Here is a 23,064-nt window from a genome sequence, read left to right on the forward strand (position 1 = left end):
AGTGAGAAAAAGTATTTTTACAAAAATTAAATGCAAAAATGATGGCTTGTAAATATATATTACAGTATATTTTTGCTACAATCACGGTGCCAGTGTATTTTACAGTGGTAGTAATGTATTAAAAAAAATAAAAATGTAAAAAATACTATTTTGGCTGATATATACATTTACGGTGTTTCATTGTTACTGAAACTGAATTAACCCATTTATCAATTTACGGTCTTTTACTGTCATGGTTTAGCAGTTTTTCACCATAAAATCCACAGACATTTTTTACAGTGTGGAGCAACTGTGGCAACTTCATCCTGTAACCAGAGATTTGAGGTACACGAAGACCCGAAGACCACAGCAGCAGAGCTAGAGGCAGTCAGAGCTCTAGTACAGATGCAGCGATGAAAGAGCTGATAGTGACGGAGCTCTCCAGGAGCAAAGGTAGCAACTGATGCAGCACCAACTGGGCCGACTCCAGGTTCAGGTCTGGCTACATGACATAGAGTGACATAAGAGGCAACGCAGCCAGCATGAAGACCAGAAAGAAGAGGAGCACTGAAGAAACCAGGGAGAAAAGTAGCTTTCACAAACCAAAGTTTAGTAAGTTTTAGGCCCCGTTCACACGAGGACGCTTGCGGGTAAAAACAACAAAATATTTTATGGGAAGTGCCTTTCGTTTAGACGGTGACGGCGTTTTTGGGGCTTAAAGACACAAAAATCTGAAACCACCCTCCAAAGTGTAAAAGTGTAATCCTCTCCTCCGTAGCGTGTCGTCTACACTGACAAGACACAAAACTCTGATCTGATCTGCTCACGTCACGTATGTGTTTACGTCACATACATGCTCCAGGACAGGAAATAAAGAAACGTGGGATTATTTCCATGGTGGGACCTTCAAGCTGCTCTGGCAGCTCTAATAAACTTACAGGAGTCTTTCCACCAAATGTCCAGGATATGTACAGATAGTATTAGTGAACAGAGAAGGATCTGGAATTACCTCCATCACATTCTGGATGCAGCGATTGGTGGGAGGAGCCAGACGGCTGTGAACGAGACCTGGGAGATCTAGTGATGGAGGAGAACTTTGTGGAAGGAGTATTAATGGCCAAAAAAAGACAAAAATTGACCAAAAAAAGACACAAATTGACCCAAAAAGACACAAATTGACAAAAAAAAAAAACACAAAATGGCCAAAGACACAAACTGACCACAAAAATACAAAATAACCCCAAAAAATGACAAAAAAGACACAAATTGACCAAATAAGACACAAATTGACAAAAAAAAGACACAAATTGACCAAGAAAGACACAAATTGACCAAGAAAGATGCAAAATAACCAAGAAAGATGCAAAATAACCACACAAAAAATATGCAAAATTGCCAAAGATAGACAAAAATTGACCACAAAAAAAGACACAAATTGACCACAAAAAAGACACTAAATGGCCAAAAACCAGCCAGAGGGCTTTGGAGGAGACCTGGGAGATCTAGTGATGGTGGAGAACTTTGTGGAAGGAGTAGCTGATGAAAATGTGTGACGTGAAAACTTCTGCGTGCCCAAAGATGCTCTTATGGCTTTAAGTGATGCCGCCTGGCTGCATACAATCACATTTCACACACTTTTGCGTCACCGTATGCAGCAGATTTCCTCCTGAAAACGCTCGTCTAAACCAGGAATAAAAAGTGAAGACGAGACGCCACTTTTGCGTCTTCTGTTCAGACCGTCCTCGTGTAAACGGAGCCTAAGTTCACTGGAGAGTGTGGATTAGCTTGCATGTACACTGCTAAATAAAATCAAGGGAACGCTTTAATCTCATGTCAGATCTTGATCAACACATTATTTACAGTGAGTCATCTAGTGATATTCTCAATAGCTTTGAATTATTCCTAGACCCAGAAAATGTAGATTTTGACACCAAGATTGACCTTCTAAGTGGCTTGGACGATATATTGGTTCTCATAGACTTTATATGGGTGCCATCTCCGATCCGCAATCTTGATGAAGTGGCTCCTACCAAAAATTGAAACCTATAATGATAGAGAGCATGTGGAAAAATGTTTGTGCTTTTGTCCGGCGTGACTAATAAGGAAGTGACTGCAGCTACCATTCAGTCACCAGTCAGAGAAAACACAGGTTTAGTAGTTAAGTTGTGGTGTTTGTTTACTTGTTGTAGCTTGTTTTATGACTCACTACAAGTACAACATTATGCCATTTTCGTTGTGTTTATTGCCCTTTCAGCCTCGGAAAACTCACAATGCCATTTGAAATCACCGTCATAAATATTCCAAATGTTCCTCGCTGGGTCTGTACAAAAATATAAAAAGATGCACAAGATTACCGTAGTGACCTTCAGCGCTTGGTAAACTGCTTCTGGAACACTCTGAAGTTATGAGATTTCCTGTGATGGGCTCAAAGAGCATGCTAATATTGTGCTGTAGTGTGGCATAAATGCTAGCATCAACATTATCTCTATAAAAAGGTGACCTTGACATCAAAGTATGATATGTGATGGCAATTTTAAATCAGTTTTATTAGAGGAATATCTTTATTTGGTGGCAGCAGCAATTTCTGACACTGCCAGGCTTCCACTTGAATGTCACTGATTACCAAGGTTTTGGCATCACAAATACACAATATCAATACTAAACTCTTATTAATACTGGTTCATAAAAAAAAGAAGAAGTTGGGAATGCAATAATAAAAGGTAGTGACATTAAACCCTCTGCCAACTTTCAAGTTATTACAGTGCAAAAACTGTTTTATTACATGACATGAGTCTACAGCCATGCAAGCTAACTGCAACACGTTAGCATAATTAATGTTAATGCTAGTTAATGCTACCAACTAGCATGCTGTTAAGCAGGTTTAGTGTTTAATATATTGGTTAAACAGATGCTAGACTACATCACTGAACAAGATCAAATCAGAGCTGATGATCACACTAGATGGAAAGTTAAGTGATCACCTAATTCAGAGGTGTCAAACTCTGGCCAGCGGGCCAAATTTGGCCCGCAGTATAATTATATTTTGCCTGCAAGGCATTACCAAATGACAACCAGAACTGGCCCGCCGGTATTATACAGTGCAAATAATACTACAAATCCCAAATTAAAGTTGTCTTTATGCACTTTTTCTTGCTAGTCCAAGGCTTGAATGGCTGCACATTCATTGAAGGATATTATTATTAGTCATTTGGTTTATTATTGTTATTTTATTCTTACATTTATTTTTAGCCTGTGGAAAAAGATTACTGTTAAATTTAAATTTAAAGAAGAATATAAAATAAAGGGACATACGATTTTTATTTAAATTTTATTTAAGAAATGAATGCCATTGATGTGTTTGTTTGTTTTATTTGATATTCGATTTTGCATGTTTGCAATATTAAGTTATATCAAGCTTTGCTTGTTCCATTTTGTTTGAACTTGTTCAGGTCAATTTTTTCAATAAATATCAATGTTGGCCCGCGACTTTGTCCAAGTTTTAAATTTTGGCCCACTGTGTATTTGAGTTTGACAAGCCTGATCTAATTCATTACAATCTAGAGAGGCCAATAGAGCTTATAGAGCTCACTGGATGGTCCCATTTCCCAAGATAGGTATTTCAGTTTATTATTTGGTGTGTTCATGAGCTTTAAGTCATAATGTGTAAACAACATGGACATTGCAAAGTACCAAAGAGCTTTTAAACAGCATGTTGACAACTGTTTTCCAGTATTTGCATGACAGGGAGGAGCAAAGAAAACAGATCAGCTGAGCCATGAAATGTGATCTGGAATATTTCTAATGCCCTACATTGCAATGTTATTGAAAGTGAGAATCATTTTCCCCATGATTTGGATCCCCTCCTAAATGTAATGGGTTCTTCCTTGGCCTTTGCAACAAGAAAGTTCTATGAACATTGAGCTGGTAGCTTTTTTCATAACCATGCTGACTGACAAATCAAACTGAAAAACCCTGAGGGGAACACATCTGTACCAACTTTCATGGAAACCTATTCAGCAGTTGAAATACTGCACTCATGATCACAAATGTCACACCTTTAATTGGTCTAGTGCAGCTATTCTCAACCTTGGGGTCGGGACCCTAATTGGGGTCGCAAGATGATTTCTGGGGGTCGCCAGATCATTTTGGAAGTCAGCGTGTGTTAATGTGTTTTAGTCGTTTTGGTCACTTAATGTCTTTTTTTGGTCATTTTGTGTCTTTTTAGGTCATTTTGTGTCTTTCTTTGATCATTTTGTTTCTTTTTTTGGTAATTTTGTGTCTTTTTTTGGTCATTTTGTTTCTTTTTTTGGTCATTGTGTGTCTTTCTTTGATCATTTTGTGTCTTTTTTGGTCATTTTGTTTCTTTTTTTGGTCATTTTGTGTCTTTCTTTGATCATTTTGTGTCTTTTTTGGTCATTTTGTGTCTTTTTAGGTCATTTTGTGTCTTTTTTGATCATTTTGTGGTCAATTTGTGTCTTTTTAGGTAATTTTGTCTCTTTTTTTTATCATTTTGTGGTCAATTTGTGTCTTTTTTGGTTATTTTGTTTCCTTTTTGTGGTCATTTTGTTTCTTTTTTGGGTGATCTGAACTGTGCGTGTGAGATTGTGTTCAGTGAGTGGGGGTCGCAGACAACATCCATGTTAAATTGGGGGTCGCGACTCAAAAAGGTTGAGAACTACTGGTCTAGATATTAGATTATTATTATGATTTTATTTACAGTTGTATACAGTCTTCTTAACTATCCAACTCAAAGTATTTAAAGAACAAATGTTGCATATTTTCTCGCTGAGCCAACGCTATCTTAAAATGGGCAGGTCACAGACTAGACTCCAGGGTTTCATATGGAAAATGCAGGGCCTCATAGGCAAAAATCACAGCAACTCAAAATATATTCTCAACCTGCACCACCCGTTTACCTCACAAATCATGTGCTGTAAATCCAATAACATAAGCTCTACACATCAATTTTGGCTTGAAAAAATAGATCCATATCTTGGCTTCCCTGGTCAGCCTACCTGTTTGTTTGCATTTATATCAAAGACTGTACATTTAAAATCACATCTCGAACAGAGATCTATATTTTCTGCAAAGAGATGCTTATCATAGCTCCATAGATCACAGACAAGATGCTAGCTTGCAATAGCCCGGCTCGAGCCTGGAGCCACGCCGCCGGCTTGACAAATGAGAGAGTAAAGAGTTTGAATGTGCAGATGAATGATCCTGATGATTGCCCGAGACTGTAGTAAAACACTATGTCAACTCTAATGCTGTTACCATTTCGTTGGTCTGCCAAGTGAGATGCTCCTTGGCTTGTCTGAGTGCTCAGATTTCATTTCAAAAGAAACAGCTGGATGCTGCTTTAATTTGGGAGAGTCAACAAAAGTTCGGGGTGAGCGGTGTCACCACATGCAGGGTTTTTTTTAACTAAATTGGTAGAAGGTGAGAAGAAAAAACACAGTCCTAATGCAGGTTAAAATACCATTTCCATGGAAACAACACTTACTATTCAAGTATATACTTCAGGGCTGAATTTTAAAGCATGAGATGTATCTGTATGTGTTTGTGTTGTGTGCAGAAATATATAGCTGTGCTGCTTTATTTATACCTTCCAAAGCTTCACTTAAACTCTAATATTTGGATCCTATGTAAATCACAATATTTTTTTTTTAACCCTCCTGTTATATTCGTTTCTCAGGAACAGTAATAATGTTCATGCGCCAATTTGACCCGGGGCATGTTTGATTATCCAAAAGTGTCCCAATAAACATTGTTTACATTTCATTATTAACTCCATTACTAACCATTTCAATCAAAATTTAGTGCAATGGTGTTCTTTACCTCTCACAGATCATGGTTTAATGAGGATAATTCGCTTGTATTTTATCAAAAATTGCATGTTAAAACTTTTTTTATGTACACTGGAAAGAACTACATATAAAATACAATGGCTGTACATGACATTGACTTTTTTTAAATTTTATTTTACATTTAATTTTTTTTTCTTTTTAATGAAAAAATACCTTTAACTATTTATTTTTTTTAGATTTTTAAACTTTGAAATGGGTCAATTTGACCCACAACATAACAGGAGGGTTAACAGCTAAAACACAGCACCTGTAATATCTGTGTCTTTGTGTGTGTGTGTGTGTGTGTGTGTGTGTGTGTGTGTGTGTGTGTGTGTGTGTGTGTGTGTGTGTGTTGCTGTCTTTGTGTGTGCTGTAGTTTCTTTCGTAGTTATTACCCTGTCATAAATTTAAGCACCATCATCCATCAGGATAAAATTTCCAGACAGGTTCCAGGCTGATTCAGATTGTCCTGTGATTTATATGTGATTAAAGTGACAAAGCAAAGATGACAGGGAGCACAGTAATACAACAAATTCATATTTAATTCCCTAATTGCCCCATGTTATTTGTTTTTGCAGCATTTTTCTCCGGGTTGTGTTGCTGCTGAAATCCCACACAGCACATGTTTCAATGCACAACGCCACACAGAGATCAGTGGTGTTCTGTCACACTGTTAGCTCTCTGTCAGGCTTTGATTTGAGGCAATATGGCTTTTTTCAGCGTCCTCCGAGGTTTGATTTTTATCCCAAATTTCGTTCGACTCCAAATATCCGTTGTAAAAGGTATCGAGGAAACTCACTTTTTGTGAGTTTAAATCCGACTCCTTTGCTGCACTTAATCCCAAGTGTGCTCATGGTTTTCTCGCCTTTCATATAGATTTTAAGCTGAGCAACTGAAAAAAAAAGGACTTTATGGAAGCTGCCTATGGTGGGAAGCCAACTTGGTTCCCATTCGTAGAAAGCTTTTGAAGCGCAAAGAGAGGCTCCCTTGAAGCAGCCGGGGTTGTTGAGTTGAGGCCTGTGCCTCGGGCCATTCCTCTCATTGGCTCTCATCTCTGGTTTCTAGAGAGAGGGGGGCTGACGGAAAGCTTCCAGGTGACAACTGTAGGGGGGCTGACAGAGAGACGGCTCCCTCCATACTTCCCTTTACTATTTATTTATTTCCTGCATCCTGTGGAAGTGACTGCCTTTCATATTCTGCATGAAAAACACTGCTGCACTATACTCAAAAATATACAAGTAGAAAGGCAGAAGTAGTCTGGAATATATTACTAAATGCATTTATTATCAGATTGCATTAGACGGAGATGAATCATGTTTAGGTTTTTAGTCAAAGGAATATCAATGCATAAAATAATTGTATTATTCTTTTAATATATAATATTTGTAATAAACACATGGTAAAGCCTATTTTTGCATACTGTATTCTTCAGCATCTTCTTGGCTAAGTAGCTTGCTAAGCTATCTACTTAGCTAACCTCTTGGCTAAGTAGTTAGCTTAGCAAGCTACTTAGCCAAATAGTTAGCTATGTAATAATACAAAACCTTTTTTTCTATAGTATGAGAGGCAAAATGGAAATAATGATCTGTTGTTATCAAAAACAAGATATTTAAAGAATACTTGGAATATTCAATCATAAAATAAGTTGATATCCTGTGGAAGTGACTGCCTTTCATATTCTGCATGAAAAACACTGCTGCACTATATTCAAAAATATACAAATAGAAAGGCAGAAGTAGTCTTGAATATATTACTAAATGCATTTATTATCAGATTGCATTAGATGTAGATGAATCATGTTTAGGTTTTTAGTTTAAAGGAATATCAAAGCATAAAATAATTTTACTATTCTTTTAATATACAGTACAGGCCAAAAGTTTGGACACACCTTCTCATTCAATGCGTTTTCTTTATTTTCATGACTATTTACATTGTAGATTCTCACTGAAGGCATCTAAACTATGAATGAACACATGTGGAATTATGTACTTAACAAAAAAGTGTGAAATAACTGAAAACATGTCTTGTATTTTAGATTCCTCAAAGTAACCACCCTTTGCTTACTAGAATATAAGACATGTTTTCAGTTATTTCACACTTTTTTTGTTAAGTACATAATTCCACATGTGTTCATTAATAGTTTTGATGAATCTACAATGTAAATAGTCATGAAAATAAAGGAAACGCATTGAATGAGAAGGTGTGTCCAAACTTTTGGCCTGTACTGTATAATATTTTTAATAAACACATGGTAAAGCCTATTTTGCATACTCTATTCTTCAGTTTAGCAGAATAGCACCTGTTTTGTTCAAGAAAAAAGGATGTAAATATTGCTGTAACAGAATTTTTTGTAATTTTGATCATTTTGTGGTCAATTTGTGTCTTTTTTGGTAATTTTGTTTCCCTTTTTTGGTCATTTTGTGTCTTTTTTTAGTCATTTGTGTCTTTTTTTGGTAATTTTGTTTCTTCTTTTGGGTCATTTTGTGTCTTTCTTTGGTCATTTTGTGTCTTTTTTGGTCATTTTTTTTCAGTTTTTTGGTCATTTTGTGTCTTTTTTTGATCATTTTGTGGTCAATTTGTGTCTTTTTTGGTCATTTTGTTTCCTTTTTTAGTAATTTTCTGTCTTTTCTGGTCATTTTGTGTCTTTTTTGGTCATTTTGTTTCCTTTTTTTGGTCATTTTCTTTCTTTTTTGGGTGATCTGAACTGTGAGATTGTGTTCAGTGAGCGGGGGTCGCGGACAACATGCATGTTAAATTGGGGGTCGCGACTCAAAAAGGTTGAGAACTCCTGCTCTAGAAGACAGCAGGTCTGGCTTGCTTTCCCACCATTGCAACATCCCAAATCCCACCATATGCAAAAGCTGTAAAAGTAGCGTGAACAGTTTGTGTAAAATGTTTGGTTCTCTCAGGAGTCTGACAGCTGTGTCTCACCGTCTGACCCACTTCTTGAAGGCTGAGGCCTTAGACCTTTTTATTTTGAAGTTTCACACCATCATGTTCAGCTTGGTGCACTCTCTCTGCTCCATATTTATGTTTCCATATCCCACTTGTGATCCTACTTCATTTGAGCTGCACAAAGACATTTGTGATACTTTAGCAAATATGTGAATAAATAAAATGCTTTTAACCCTTTGATGCACAACATGGGTCTAAAGTGACCCGATATGTATGAGTTTTTATGTTCTATATCTTTGCAATAAATTATTTTCATCATTCGGTATTCCAGGTTTTCCTCAATTAGTTTGTTTTTGATCATCATACATCCTAATTTTATATTTTCCTTTATTCTTTTTTTTAATAAAATCCCTTTTTGTGTCACTACTCTTCTAATGCACAACATGGGTCAAAAATTACCCATATCCATTTTTTAGCTTAGTAGCTTGCTAAGCTAACTACTAGGCTAACTTCTTGGCTAAGTAGCTCGCTAAGCTATCTACTTAGCTAACCTTTTGGCTAAGTAGTTAGCTTAGCAAGCTACTTAGCCAAATAGTTAGCTATGTAATAATACAAAACCTTTTTTTCTATAGTATGAGAGGCAAAATGGAAATAATGATCTGTTGTTATCAAAAACAAGATATTTAAAGAATACTTACTTAATATTCAATCATAAATTAAGTTGATATCAAAAGATAGAGCACAGAAACACACAGCAGCATTAAATAACATGGGGAATGAATGCGGGTCATTTTTGACCCATGTTGTGCATCAAAGGGTTAAGATCATTGTGATTATGTCAACCAAAAAAAAACAAACAAGCAAAGTAGCTTTGTTAAGTTACAGCACTGTCACAAACTACTGGTGCCATCAACTACAACACAATATATTTCTGCTCCACAAAACTGCAGCATGTAGACATCATTAGCTTTTTTTTTGTGTGTATTTATTTTTATTGTTTTCATAACAGAAAAATATATACAAATGATGTATAAAAATTAGAGATAAATGGTGGAGCTACACAGAACAATATGTTTTGGTTTTTTTGAGTTTTTGACATTAGACAAACAAAACAAGGGTATAACATAAATGGCACAGCTACAGAATAACACAAATTCAGTTTTTAGACATTAAATCAAGAAAAGGTTGCCATATTTTAAAAAAGATATCCTCTTTAGTAGATATTATGTACCTGATTTTCTCCAAGTGTAATACATTTCCCAGCTCTCTCAACCACATTTCAAATGTCGGAGCCCTTTCAGATTTCCAAGACTGTAGAATTAACTTTCTGGCTAACAATGTTGAAAGGGAGATAGCCTTTAATAGCTTCATAACTACTTTTTACACTATCTGGATTAGCCGCTCCAAACAACACGGTTCTGGGTTACATGGATGATTAAAGGCCTTAGTGAAGAACTCAAACAAGGATGACCAGAATCGTTGTAGCTTATGACACAAAAAAAATAAGTGGCATAGTGTTCCTTCTTCACTTTGACACCTGATACATTGGGGTGACACATCCCGAAATATTTTCTGTAATCTGGATGGAGAATAATGTAGTCTATGTACATCATTATCTTAAAAGGTGAGACAACATGTGACATCATGTCCAGAGGTGACTACACCACTGCTGGAAGATTAGCCACTGTAATGCTCCTCTCTGGAGGTGCGGCCATGCAAAGGTGTGTGTTTTTCATTAACAAAACAGGGTTCAATCTCTCTCAGGATAATCAGAGAGGAGATGACGCTGCATCCCAAGGTTACCTGCCCCGTCACCATCAGCAAACACAACAAGCAATCCTCCTCCAGCAGACCCTCATTTTACTCACACATGCATGTTTTTCTGTGAACACTTGTTGTATGAAGTAATGTAAAGTAATGGCACTAAATTGATGGTACAGTGAATGAATGACATGAAGTGCTGAGAGAATGAGAATGTGTCTTTTCTATTTACTATTTATTGAGATGAGATAAGAATGTATCTTGTTATTTACTATTTATTATGCTTTTTTATGAGTCCAGTACCTGAGTGCATTGAATTTCGTTGTATTTCTGTGCAATGACAAATAAAATCTAATCTAATCTAATCTAATCTAATCTAAGTACATGGCAACCAGCTGCACACAGCTGTCTCTAGTGTCCTGCTCATTAAACAGCAGTCTTCAGTTAGTGAATAGACAGGATGGATGTCTAAAACTAATCCTAAATACAGAAACATTTACATAATGCAAAGGACGGTGTGGGTGGAGGGTCTGCTATCTACCTGGCTGAGGAAGATGTGTTGCTGTTATTGTTGGAAATAGCATACAGCATTTTATTCATGCGTCTTGTGTTTGCATCCTCTGGGTGCAACAGTTTTCTCAGGTGAACTGGAAACTGTGAATTACTGCTAGGTGTGGATGTGACTGTGAATGCTAATGTTAGCTTTAAGACCTGTCATGACCTGCTGACCTGTCTGGGGTGTTTCCCTTCCTTCAGCCTGGTGCATGCTGGGTAGTCTGACCCTGGAAGGAATAAGAACGTGTTAAAAATGGATGGATGTACTCAGAAACAAGCATGTACTGTACTTCTGTACTTCTGTCTGGGCGTCTACTGCACTGTCCGGTAGAGCCGACGGATATGGGTTTTTTTTTTAGACTGACCGATCCCTAAACTGGATTTAGAGTGGGGAAATTCATCAATAACCTGATACCGTCAACTGAAATGAAAATAGACCTTTTTTTAATTGTGGAATGCTTTTACACCACTCTGCAAAGGTACCCATTGCTGCTTTCTACACTGCAAAAAAAGAAAAGTTGGGTGAACTCAAAATTTCAAGGCAACAAACTTCGATAAAATTTTAAGTTGGACAATTAAACTAAATATTTTAAGTTTTGTTTTTGAGTTTGCTCAACTCTGAATTTCTCTGGCACGATTGTAACTCCGCTATGAAATGTCAGATAATGTTGTGACCACAATTTTGAGTTAGCATTGATACGCTAATGGCTACTCTTGTAGCTGTAACAAAGTGTTCATGTGTTAATGAGTTTTAGTCTTTTTGGTCACTTAATGTCTTTTTTCGGTCATTTTGTTTCCTTTTTCTGTTCATTTTGTGTCTTTTTTTAGTCATTTTGTGTCGTTTTTGGTTCATTTTGTGTCTGTTTTGGTCATTTTGTTTCCTTTTTTGGTCATTTTGTGTATTTTTTTGGTCATTTTGTTTCTTTTTTGGTCATTTTTTGGTCAATTTGTTTTTTGGTCCTTTTGTTTCCTTTTTTTGGTAATTTTGTGTCTTTTTTGCTCATTTTGTGTCTTTTCTGGTCATTTTGTGTCTTTTTTGCTCATTTTGTGGTCAATTTGTGTCTTTTCTGGTCATTTTGTTTCCTTTTTTTGGTCATTTTGTTTCTTTTTTGGGTGATCTGAACTGTGTGTGTGAGATTGTGTTCAGTGAGCGGGGGTCACGGACAACATGCATGTTAAATTGGGGGTCGCGACTCAAAAAGGTTGAGAACTACTGCTGTACACAACATGTAGAGCTACAGAGCTCATCCTTTTAATGCTCACATAAGTCGTACTCTGGCTCCGGTCCAACATACAGTAAATTGTGCTGCTGTCAGTGACTGTCTATAGGAGCAGATCTTTAAGCTGTGAGCATGCGAAGAATGAGGTTGGGAAGGATCCATAGTTTCCATTAAGAGTAATTTCTTGTCTGATCATTTGCTGAGTAAACATGCAATCCTTCCAAGTAGCCCATTATGAACAAAGACAATGCCAAACTGTGTAAAATCAATTTATCAAAATAGGTGAATGTAAAGCAAGTTAGTTTTGCTGGCAGCAAAGATGCATAGTATGGCTTTTATTATTAAAAATGCTTAGCAATATTCCTAGTAATAATAATAATAATCATATTTTGTTTTAGTGGACGACTGTAAGAATTCGCACATACAGGAAGGTGGTTCATTACTGTAATCTGGGTGCAAAGAGGTCGTTGAAAATGGAAAATCCATAGTTTCATTGCATTATATTCCATAAGTACTATTATAGAGGTAAGTTAAGTTCTAATATTATGCAAAACATAAAGTGCAGTAGTGCATTTGTGTTTATTGTTGCTGAAATTGCTGAACAGTCTTCATAACAGAAGTAAAAGTATATTTCTGGTAAGTCCTGGATTTGTGTTTGCCAAGTGTATTAGAAACTGGCAGACACTTTAACTTAGTGGTGATGTAGAATATTAAAATACTGTTAAAGTGATGTGCATAACTCAAACAAACTCATCCCAGCCTGATAACAAGACTTCATTGTCATTTTATTTCTTTTCAATGATTTTTTGATGGCTTATCTTTTAAAAACAATAAATTTAATAAGTAAAATCTAAATTATACAAGAATTAAAAAAAACATTCCAGCTAGTCAGTGTTTGAAATAAGAGCTTAATGAATTAATTATTATTATCAGCTGCCACTGAATAAACAGACAGGGAACATCATTTCCTCAGTAACACCTGCGTTCAGGACGAGTCTCTGATCGGGATCCACACTGCAAAAAAAGCCAACTTGTATTTTTTGGCCTAAAACAGTGATTTAAGTTGGTAAAACTTGGAAATATAAATTATTGACATTTAGGTTTAAGTTGGGGTTCACAACAAGGGACAATAGTTCTGCTAACTCTTATTTCTTTGTTGTGAAATGTGGGAAAGTAGTGAAATTAGGTCATTAGCGAAAGCTAGCGGCTAACTGATGCTAGTGGCTAACTGACGCTAGCGGCTAACTGATGCTAGCGGCTAACTGATGCTAGCGGCCCTGCTTGTTACAGCTACAAGAGTAGCCATTAGCGTATCAATGCTAACTCAAAATTGTGGTCGCAACATTAGCTGACATTTCATAGCGGCGTTACAATCGTGCCAATTCAGCACATTGCAGAAGTTAGCAGAAGTAAAGATTAAAAGTTATTACAATGTAAAATTATAAGTTCAAAAATTCAGAGTTGAGCAAACTTTAAAACAAAACTTAAAATATTTAGTTTAATTGTCCAACTTGAAATTTTATCGAAGTTTGTTGCCTTGAAATTTTGAGTTCAACCAACTTTTCTTTTTTTGCAGTGCAGGGAGTCAGCAGCATCATCATTATCATCGTAACCATCAACTTTCTAAAGCATTTTATTGTCCTTTCGTTTGCTTTCTACAACAAGTTCTCCAACATAAACAGCAGAAGTGGTTGTGGGTCAGTACCACAAATTATGGAACATAGTATGTATCGTTTCACAGCACATATTAACGGATCGCGACTCGCGGTACAATGTCGCGTTCTAAAAATACCACACAGGTATGGTCCGCAGTTGTAAAAAAAGGCTGCAGTTTCTGTGGATTTATGTTATAAAACCACTGACCTTAGGTTCAGGGCAAAAAACTTCTGGTAAGGCGTTATAAAAGACAGTTCAATCAGTAAATAAATGTACGTAAATGCTGGAAATTAAGTAGTTACATGGGTCATGTGTTGTAAAAAACGCAAGTTACATTCAAAAACACATATATACAAACATATACATATATATATATATATATATATATATATATATATAATATATATAAATGTGGTGCTTTCAGGATACACACCTTCCTGTTCAGTGAAATATATTGACACTTAATAAACGAAGAAGTTCCAAAAATAGAACCACGACACACACTGTGAATAAATACTAAATCCCAGTGACTAAAACAAAAGAATGATTAGTACTTTGGTGTTCCAGTAAAGTGATGCACCTGATGAAACTATAAGCGATAAGTTTTTTAATTAAAAATTATTTCCCACCAAATCCACTGGTGGTTTATTGAGTGTGTGATGTTTCCACCATAACAGCAGTATTTCCTGTTTCCTTTGATGTTGTTCTTGGCCTTTCCAGCACCTCTCAGCTGGCATGCTGCACAAAGTTTTGATGCAACTTCATTCTTCAGCAAGAAACCATTTGATGTTTTGATTATGCTGGTAGTAAATGGTCTCAGGAGCTGCATTAAGAACATCCTGGAACTGCTGAGCTCTGATTGGTTTAGGACTGAGTGGAACTGCTCAGAAGACAAATACATTTGTTCTTTTTTATACACTGTAATAAATTATTCTGTGGTCATTTCATTTTACTTAATATATTTGATAAAATGTATTAAATATAAATGTGTCAGTTGTTTGGGTCAGCTATTCTCAACCTTGGGGTCCCGGCCCCAATTGGGGTCTCGAGATGATTTCTGGGGGTCGCCAAATCATTTTGGAAGTCAGCTCTGTCTCCACTGTGTTAAAGTGTTCATGTGTTAATGTGTTTTAGTCTTTTTGGTCATTTATTGTCTTTTTTTGGGTTATTTTGTGTGTTTTTTGGTCATTTTGTGTCTTTTTTTGATAATTTTGTGGTCATTTTGTGTGTTTTTTTGGTCATTTTGTGTGTTTTTTTGATCATTTTGTGGTCAATTTGTGACTTTTTGGTAATTTTGTGGTCAATTTGTGACTTTTTTGGTAATTTTGTTTCTTTTTTGGTAATTTTGTGTGTTTTTTGGTAATTTTGTGTCTTTTTTGATCATTTTGTGGTCAATTTGTGTGTTTTTTGGTCATTTTGTGTCTTTTTTTGATCATTTTGTGGTCAATTTGTGACTTTTTTGGTAATTTTGTTTCTTTTTTTGGTCATTTTGTCTTTTTTTTTGTCATTTTGTGTCTTTTTTTGGTCATTTTGTGGTCAATTTGTGACTTTTTTGTTAATTTTGTTTCTTTTTTGGTCATTTTGTGTCTTTTTTTGTCATTTTGTGTCTTTTTTGATCATTTTGTGGTCAATTTGTGTGTTTTTTGGTCATTTTGTGTCTTTTTTTTAATCATTTTGTGGTCAATTTGTGTCTTTTTTGGTCATTTTGTGTCTTTTTTTGGTCATTTTGTGTCTTTTTGGGGCCATTTTGTGTCTTTTTTATCATTTTGTGGTCAATTTGTGTCTTTTTTGGTCATTTTGTGTCTTTTTTTGGTCATTTTGTGTCTTTTTTGGGCCATTTTGTGTCTTTTTTTGGTCATTTTGTCTTTTTTGGGCCATTTTGTGTCTTTTTTGGCCAATTTGTGTCTTTTTGTGGTCAGTTTTTGTCTTTTTATGATCATTTTGTGTCATAAAATATAAAAACATGTATAAATGCACAGACAGAGAGATGTTTTAGTTGTTGTCTGCTTCACTATTTGTCCAAAATTCATCGTATCAACTGAGTTTGTATGATCTGAACTGTGGGTGGAGATTGTGTTCAGTGATGTTTTGTTTCTTTTTTGGTCATTTTGTGTCTTTTTTTAGTCATTTTGTTTCTTTTTTGGTCATTTTGTGTCTTTTTTAGTCATTTTGTGTCTTTTTGGGGTCATTTTGTGGTCAATTTGTGTCTTTTTTGTCATTTTCTTTCCTTTTTTAGGTCATTTTTTCTTTTTTGGGTGATCTGAACTGTGCGTGTGAGATTGTGTTCAGTGAGTGGGGGTCGTGGACAACATGCATGTTAAATTGGGGGTCGCGACTCAAAAAGGTTGAGAACTACTGCTATAAGCGATCACAATCCATTCATTGTGAATTCACCCCCGGCTGTTTATTTTGATATAAATGCCAAAGGATTTTGCTGCCAATCATTGAGTAACTCAGTTAATATGTGTGTGTGCATGAGTACACAAACACATTCACAGTTTTTTATGAATCACAACATTAAATGTCACCTTCTGTAATGACACCCTGACAACAATGAAATCATAAAAGTGTGTGTTACTTATACTTACATAAAATAAACTACCAGCTGACTCAAAAAGAGTTATGCACCCAACTGTAGAATTCTTGAAAACAGATTTTCCTTCTTACAGCTGAATTATAACGCTGTGGTTGGTTTCCACCATTAATGTCATAGCTGATTGGTTGCCAGCTATTTGGCCTAATGGCTGCATGACATGGTTTATACCCGTTAATTATAGTTAGATTATTGCCTGCCTCTGCTGTTCTGGAGAAAGCCAGGGGTGTGGACGAGCGCTGTCAGCTCTTTCTGCCCCAAGTCTCTGAATCGCAGCTTCATTGGTTGTTAAGTGTAACATATGGAAAGCCTCTCCCCAGCCATACACTTCTCCCTGTAGAATAATCAAGCTATTCTCAGAAGCTCAACACTGTGGCTGCCCATCATCATAAATTGTGCAGCCTGTTCATTGTCTCTGATTAAAAATAGGCAAGGATTTCTTTTCGCAAAACACACTGTAAAAAATGTTTGTAGAAATTACAGTAAAACACTGTCAAATTATATCAGAAATAGGGCGTGAAATTAAAAATGTAATATCACCGTAGTAGACACTTTTAATTACCGTAAATCAAAGAATAGCACAAAACTTTTACTTTTTTCTGTCATAAACTTTAGAAAACACAGTTTTGCTGTAAAAAATATTAGATTTTTCATTTAAAATGTATGGAGAAATACCATAACGTCACAAGGACATAACTACCCTAAAAATAATAGCAGACCAAAGGACCTAACAAAGGACCTAAAATGACCAAAAGAGTCACAAAACGACCAAAAAAAGAGACAGAAAACGACCAAAAGAGACACAAAACCATCAAAAAAGACACAAAATGACTAAAAGAGACACAAAACTATCTAAAAAGACACAAAATGACAAAAAAAAAGACAGAAAACGACCAAAAGAGACATGAAATTATCAAAAAAAGACACAAAATGACCAAAAAAATACGTAAAATTATCAAATGAGACACAAAATTACCAAAAAGAGACACAATAGGGATAAAATGGCAAGTGATTTTTCAGTCTAAATGACAGATTTAGCTGACATTTACATTTAAATTTACAGTAGAAAACCCACTCACTGTATTTTTTACGGTAAAGTTCTGGCAACCACAGCTGCCGGTATTTTACCGTAAATTAAACAGAATATTTTTTACAGTGCACGGCAGCATGAGAGTGTAACACAAAGTGAAACAATACTTTGATGGTCTGTTAAACCAGTAGTTCTCAACCTTTTTGAGTCGCGACCCCCAATTTAACATGCATGTTGTCCACGACCCTCGCTCACTGAACAGAATCACGCACAGTTCAGATTTCCAAAAAAAGGAAACAAAATGACCAAAAAAGACACAAATTAGACACAAAATGACAAAAAAAAGAAACAAAATGACAAAAAAAGACACAAAATGACTAAAAAAAGACACAAAATGACCAAAAAAAGACACAAAATGACAAAAAAAGAAACAAAATGACCAAAAAAAGAAACAAAATGACAAAAAAGGAAACAAAATGACCAAAGACACAAATTGCCCACAAAATGATAAAAAAAGACACAAAGTGACCAAAAATGACACAAAAGGACCAAAAAAGAAACAAAATGACAAAAAAGACACAAAATGACTAAAAAAAGACACAAAATGACCAAAAAAGGAAACAAAATGACCAAAGAAGACACAAAATGACTAAAAAAAGACACAAAATGACCAAAAAAGGAAACAAAATGACCAAAGAAGACACAAATTGACCACAAAATGATAAAAAAGACACAAAATGACCAAAAATGACACAAAATGACAAAAAAAGACACAAAATGACCAAAAATGACACAAAATGACCAAAAAAAGAAACAAAATGACAAAAAAAGACACAAAATGACCAAAAAAGTCACAAATTGACCACAAAATGATAAAAAAAAAGACCAGAAAAGACACAAATTGACCAAAAATGACACAAAATGACAAAAAAAGACACAAAATGACCAAAAATGACACAAAATGACCAAAAAAAGAAACAAAATGACAAAAAAAGACACAAAATGACCAAAAAAGACACAAATTGACCACAAAATGATAAAAAAAGACACAAAATGACCAAAAAAGACAGAAAATGACCAAAAAAAGACACAAAATGACCAAAAAAGACAGAAAATGACCAAAAAAAGACACAAAATGACCAAAAAGACTAAAAAACATGAACACTTTAACACAGTGGAGACAGAGCTGACCTCTAAAATGATTTGGCGACCCCCAGAAATCATCTCACGACCCCAATTGGGGTCCCGACCCCAAGGTTGAGAATAGCTGTGTTAAACAGTAACTATTAGAGTTCCTTCTTAATTACAGGAATATTATGTTCATGTAGCAGATAATTTCCCATTACAAACCCTGCACAACATCCTTGGGTATTAGTAAATAAAGTTGTTGTGTGTTTAATCATTCAGAAAGTTCCTGTGAGACAATAAAAGCCAGATGAATTGGCTGTATTTCCATTTCATAGACATTATATTGCAATTGAACCTTGGCGGAGACAAGAAGGAAGCAAGATGTGACACTCCCGGTGCCCAGCGCACCTGCGAGATGCCGGCAGAGGCCTTGTACGTATTCAAGGTTGATTCTCCTCCTTGGGGACCATTAGTAACAACCTTTCAGAAGTACTGATTGGAAGGAGAGGCGCTCTGCATATCAACAGGAAGTAGCTTCCCCAGAGGTTGGCAGTCTGGTCCAAAAGGTGTAAAGAGGAGCTGACGAAGGGAAGGAGGTGGTGTGAAATAAATGAGAGGAGAAGGAAGATGCAAAAAGGGAAAAAAGTGGAAAAAGACAGGGAGCAGAGGAGAGGTGATTAAGATGCATTTAAGCTCAAATCATTTTAACAAGGACTGGAAGAGAGAGTTGTAGAAGGAAGGATGACAGAGGAAGGAATAAGAGAGAATCGGTTAACCCATTGAAGCCTGGAAAGCAGATACGTCGTTTTGTAGTATTTGTATAAGCTCTCAAATACTTTGAAATCCTTTTTTTGGAAAATGTCATTTCTATCTGCTACAGAGGCTGAAAAATCTATTATTTAGTAGAAGCGTTGACACTTGAATTTCCAGAAAAACTTCAGGTTTTAGGGGCTTATTTTAAAATCACCCAGAGGTTTTACAGGCAGTTTTAGGCCTCAATGGGTTAATGGAGGCCAGCACTGCAAAAAAAGCCAACTTGTATTTTTTGGCCTAAAACAGTGATTTAAGTTGGTAAAACTTGGAAATATAAATTATTGACATTTAGGGCAATAATGTAAGTTAGCACAACAAAGGAAGCCAGTTGTCTGCTCAAAAACAAGTTGGTGAGTTGTTGTTACTTATATCTTTAAGTTGGGGTTCACAACAAGGGACAATAGTTCTGATAACTCTTATTTCTTTGTTGGGAAATGAGGGAAAGCGGTGAAAATCGGTCATTAGCGAAAGCTGGCGGCTAACTGATGCTAGCGGCTAACTGATGCTAGTGGCTAACTGATGCTAGCGGCTGACTGATGCTAGTGGCAAACTGATGCTAGCGGCTAACTGATGCTAGCGGCTGACTGAAGCTAGCGGCTAACTGATGCTAGTGGCGCTGCTTGTTACAGCTACAAGAGTAGCCATTAGCATATCAATGCGAACTCAAAATTGTGGTCACAACATTAGCTGACATTTCATAGCGGCGTTACAATCGTGCCAATTCAGCACACTACAGAAGTTAGCAGAAGTAAGGATTAAAAGTTATTACAATGTAAAATTATAAGTTAGTACAACTTACAGTTGAGTCGAGCAAACTCAAAAACAAAACTTAAAATATTTAGTTTAATTGTCCAACTTAAAATTTTATCGAAGTTTGTTGCCTTGAAATTTTGAGTTCACCCAACTTTTGCAACTTTTTTTGCAGTGAGCTAGGGCTGGATGATAAAACACATCAACATTGTGAATCTCTTAAACTGAATTCACTGTCACTGCAGAATACGGTAAAAAAATGTCTTAATTTGATATAATTAAAGTTAGAACATCATCAATCACTAGTATCATTTTCATCAAAAAATTTCAATGCACATTTTGAAGATTCGCATGAGAAAAGTTTGACGGAAACACCAAAGTTCATTAAAACTTTCAAAAACATGCATTTCAAGTTTTTACGCTCACTTGAGGGGTTTTTGTCTTTTCGAAAAATATTTAATGTGCTCAACAGGAGATGAGTTCTGGTGTAGCGAATATTTAACTGACATCACTGATCAAATGTTTCTGCTTCGCTGGAAACTCAAGACAAGTTGACACTAAAGAACAATTAGAAGTTGCCCAATTAAATCCAATTTAAACTTCTCTCCATTTTCTCTCAAGTTGTCAGATTAGCAACATGTTTTTTGTTTTTCCTCTCTTGCGCAATGTCTTCTTCTTCTGCTGTTTACTGATGGATTAGCCTACAACAGTTCCAGTTGATGGAAACCTCCCTCATTTGCATTTTCTTTAATGCAACATTTAAAAATTTCAACTTCAAAATTCGATAAGACATTACTGGAAACATGGCTTTTAAAATCTCCCAAACCACAGTCCATGAGTCCAGAGTTTTTAACCTGGTTATACTGTAATTTATCAACCCTCAAGTACAAGGTACAAACTTCGATAGAATTTAAAGTTGGACAATTAAACTAAATATTTTAAGTTTTGTTTTTGAGTTTGCTCAACTCTGAATTCAGATTTTTGAACTTATAATTTTACATTGTAATAACTTTTAATCCTTACTTCTGCTAACTTCTGCAATGTGTTGAATTGGCACGATTGTAACGCTGCTATGAAATGTCAGCTAATGTTGCGACCACAATTTTGAGTTAGCATTGATACGCTAATGGCTACTCTTGTAGCTGTAACAAGCAGGGCCGCTAGCATCAGTTAGCCGCTAGCATCGGTTAGCCGCTAGCATCAGTTAGCCGCTAGCTTTCGCTAATGACCGCTATGAAATGTCAGCTAATGTTGCGACCACAATTTTGAGTTAGCATTGATATGCTAATGGCTACTCTTGTAGCTGTAACAAGCAGGGCCGCTAGCATCAGTTAGCCGCTAGCATCAGTTAGCCGCTAGCTTTCACTAATGAATTTCACCGCTTTCCCGCATTTCACAACAAAGAAATAAGAGTTATCAGAACTATTGTCCCTTGTTGTGAACCCCAACTTAAAGATATAAGTAACAACAACTCACCAACTTGTTTTTGAGCAGACAACTGGCTTCCTTTGTTGTGCTAACTTACATTATTGCTCTAAATGTCAATAATTTATATTTCCAAGTTTTACCAACTTAAATCACTGTTTTAGGCCAAAAAATGCGTGTGTGTAAGGGCCTCTAAAAGATTAAAAATGCTAACTGTAGTTTATATAACCATTTTATTTTTTTAAATGTGAATGTTTTCATTAAGACTAAACTTTTGGTGCAACCAATGTGAAAGGAAATTGATCTGAAAGGGTTAAAAGGTTCATGATGTTTGCAGCCAACATTTTCTTCCTCCAATACATCTGTATGCATCATTTTAATGAAGCGGCTCTGATATTGCTTTATATCGCTCCACCAACAGTAGCTGTTTGATCACTGTGCTTCCTTTCCTCTCTCCACTGATTTAATGCAGCACCTCAAACACAACTCTGTGCCATGTTTTTTTATAGTTCAGACAACACACTATTAGAAGTCATAAGAAATGTTCTGCTGAAGCTTTCTATGGCATTGAAAGGAAGAAGAGCAGAGAAGCTGCGACACAGCCTTTAGCTCAGCAGTCAAAAAAAAAAAAAAGAAAAAGAGAGATGTAACCTAATGAAGACATCCACAGCCAGAGACCGGCTCTGCTGCGCTGTGTCACAGCAAACGGGTGAAATATCACCTCAGCGGGAGGAAAGTGAATCAAACTACACACACAGCAAACCTTAAGAAGAAAGAGTTTGGAGTGTATTGGTTCATCTATCAACACCATCTCTCTCTTCAAGGCAGAGCAGGCAGGAAAACCATCAGTCACATTTTTAAACAATAGTCTCTCCATCTTTGTCATCCGGTGCCGGCACAATGACTTTACTTCAAATGTCTGGAGAGAAATCTGTGGAGAGTGCTGGATTTTTGGGGTCAATCTTTGAAAATGGCTGGACAGGCTGTCTTGGAGGTTTTACTTCAAGAAAGCGGTCCCTCGGTCCCCCCGCTGTGTGATGTTAAATTCTGAGAACTGAGGAAACTATAACAGCCGGCACAAAGAGAACGTCAACATATTGATGGTGCAGAGGCTCGCTAGAAGCCATTGATTCCAAGAGTGTGAAGACTTCGATGTGAAAAGAGCCTTCTGCAAAAGTGCCATGAGTCATCCAGGTTATCTCACTGTTTTCTGTCTGTGCAAACACTTCTACCTGTCTGCAGCAACTCATTTATGATGTATTTAGAGAATACCCTGCTATTCCTACATACAGACTAGGGGTGTGCCATATCGTGTCGTTCACGATAATATCGGTATATTTTTTTTATGGTTAAAAAAAATGCATACACTGTAAAAAAGGTCTGTCAATTTGTGACTTTTTTGGTAATTTTGTT

Source organism: Centropristis striata, chromosome 23 (assembly GCF_030273125.1).
Source record: "Centropristis striata isolate RG_2023a ecotype Rhode Island chromosome 23, C.striata_1.0, whole genome shotgun sequence".
Lineage (NCBI taxonomy): Eukaryota > Metazoa > Chordata > Actinopteri > Perciformes > Serranidae > Centropristis > Centropristis striata.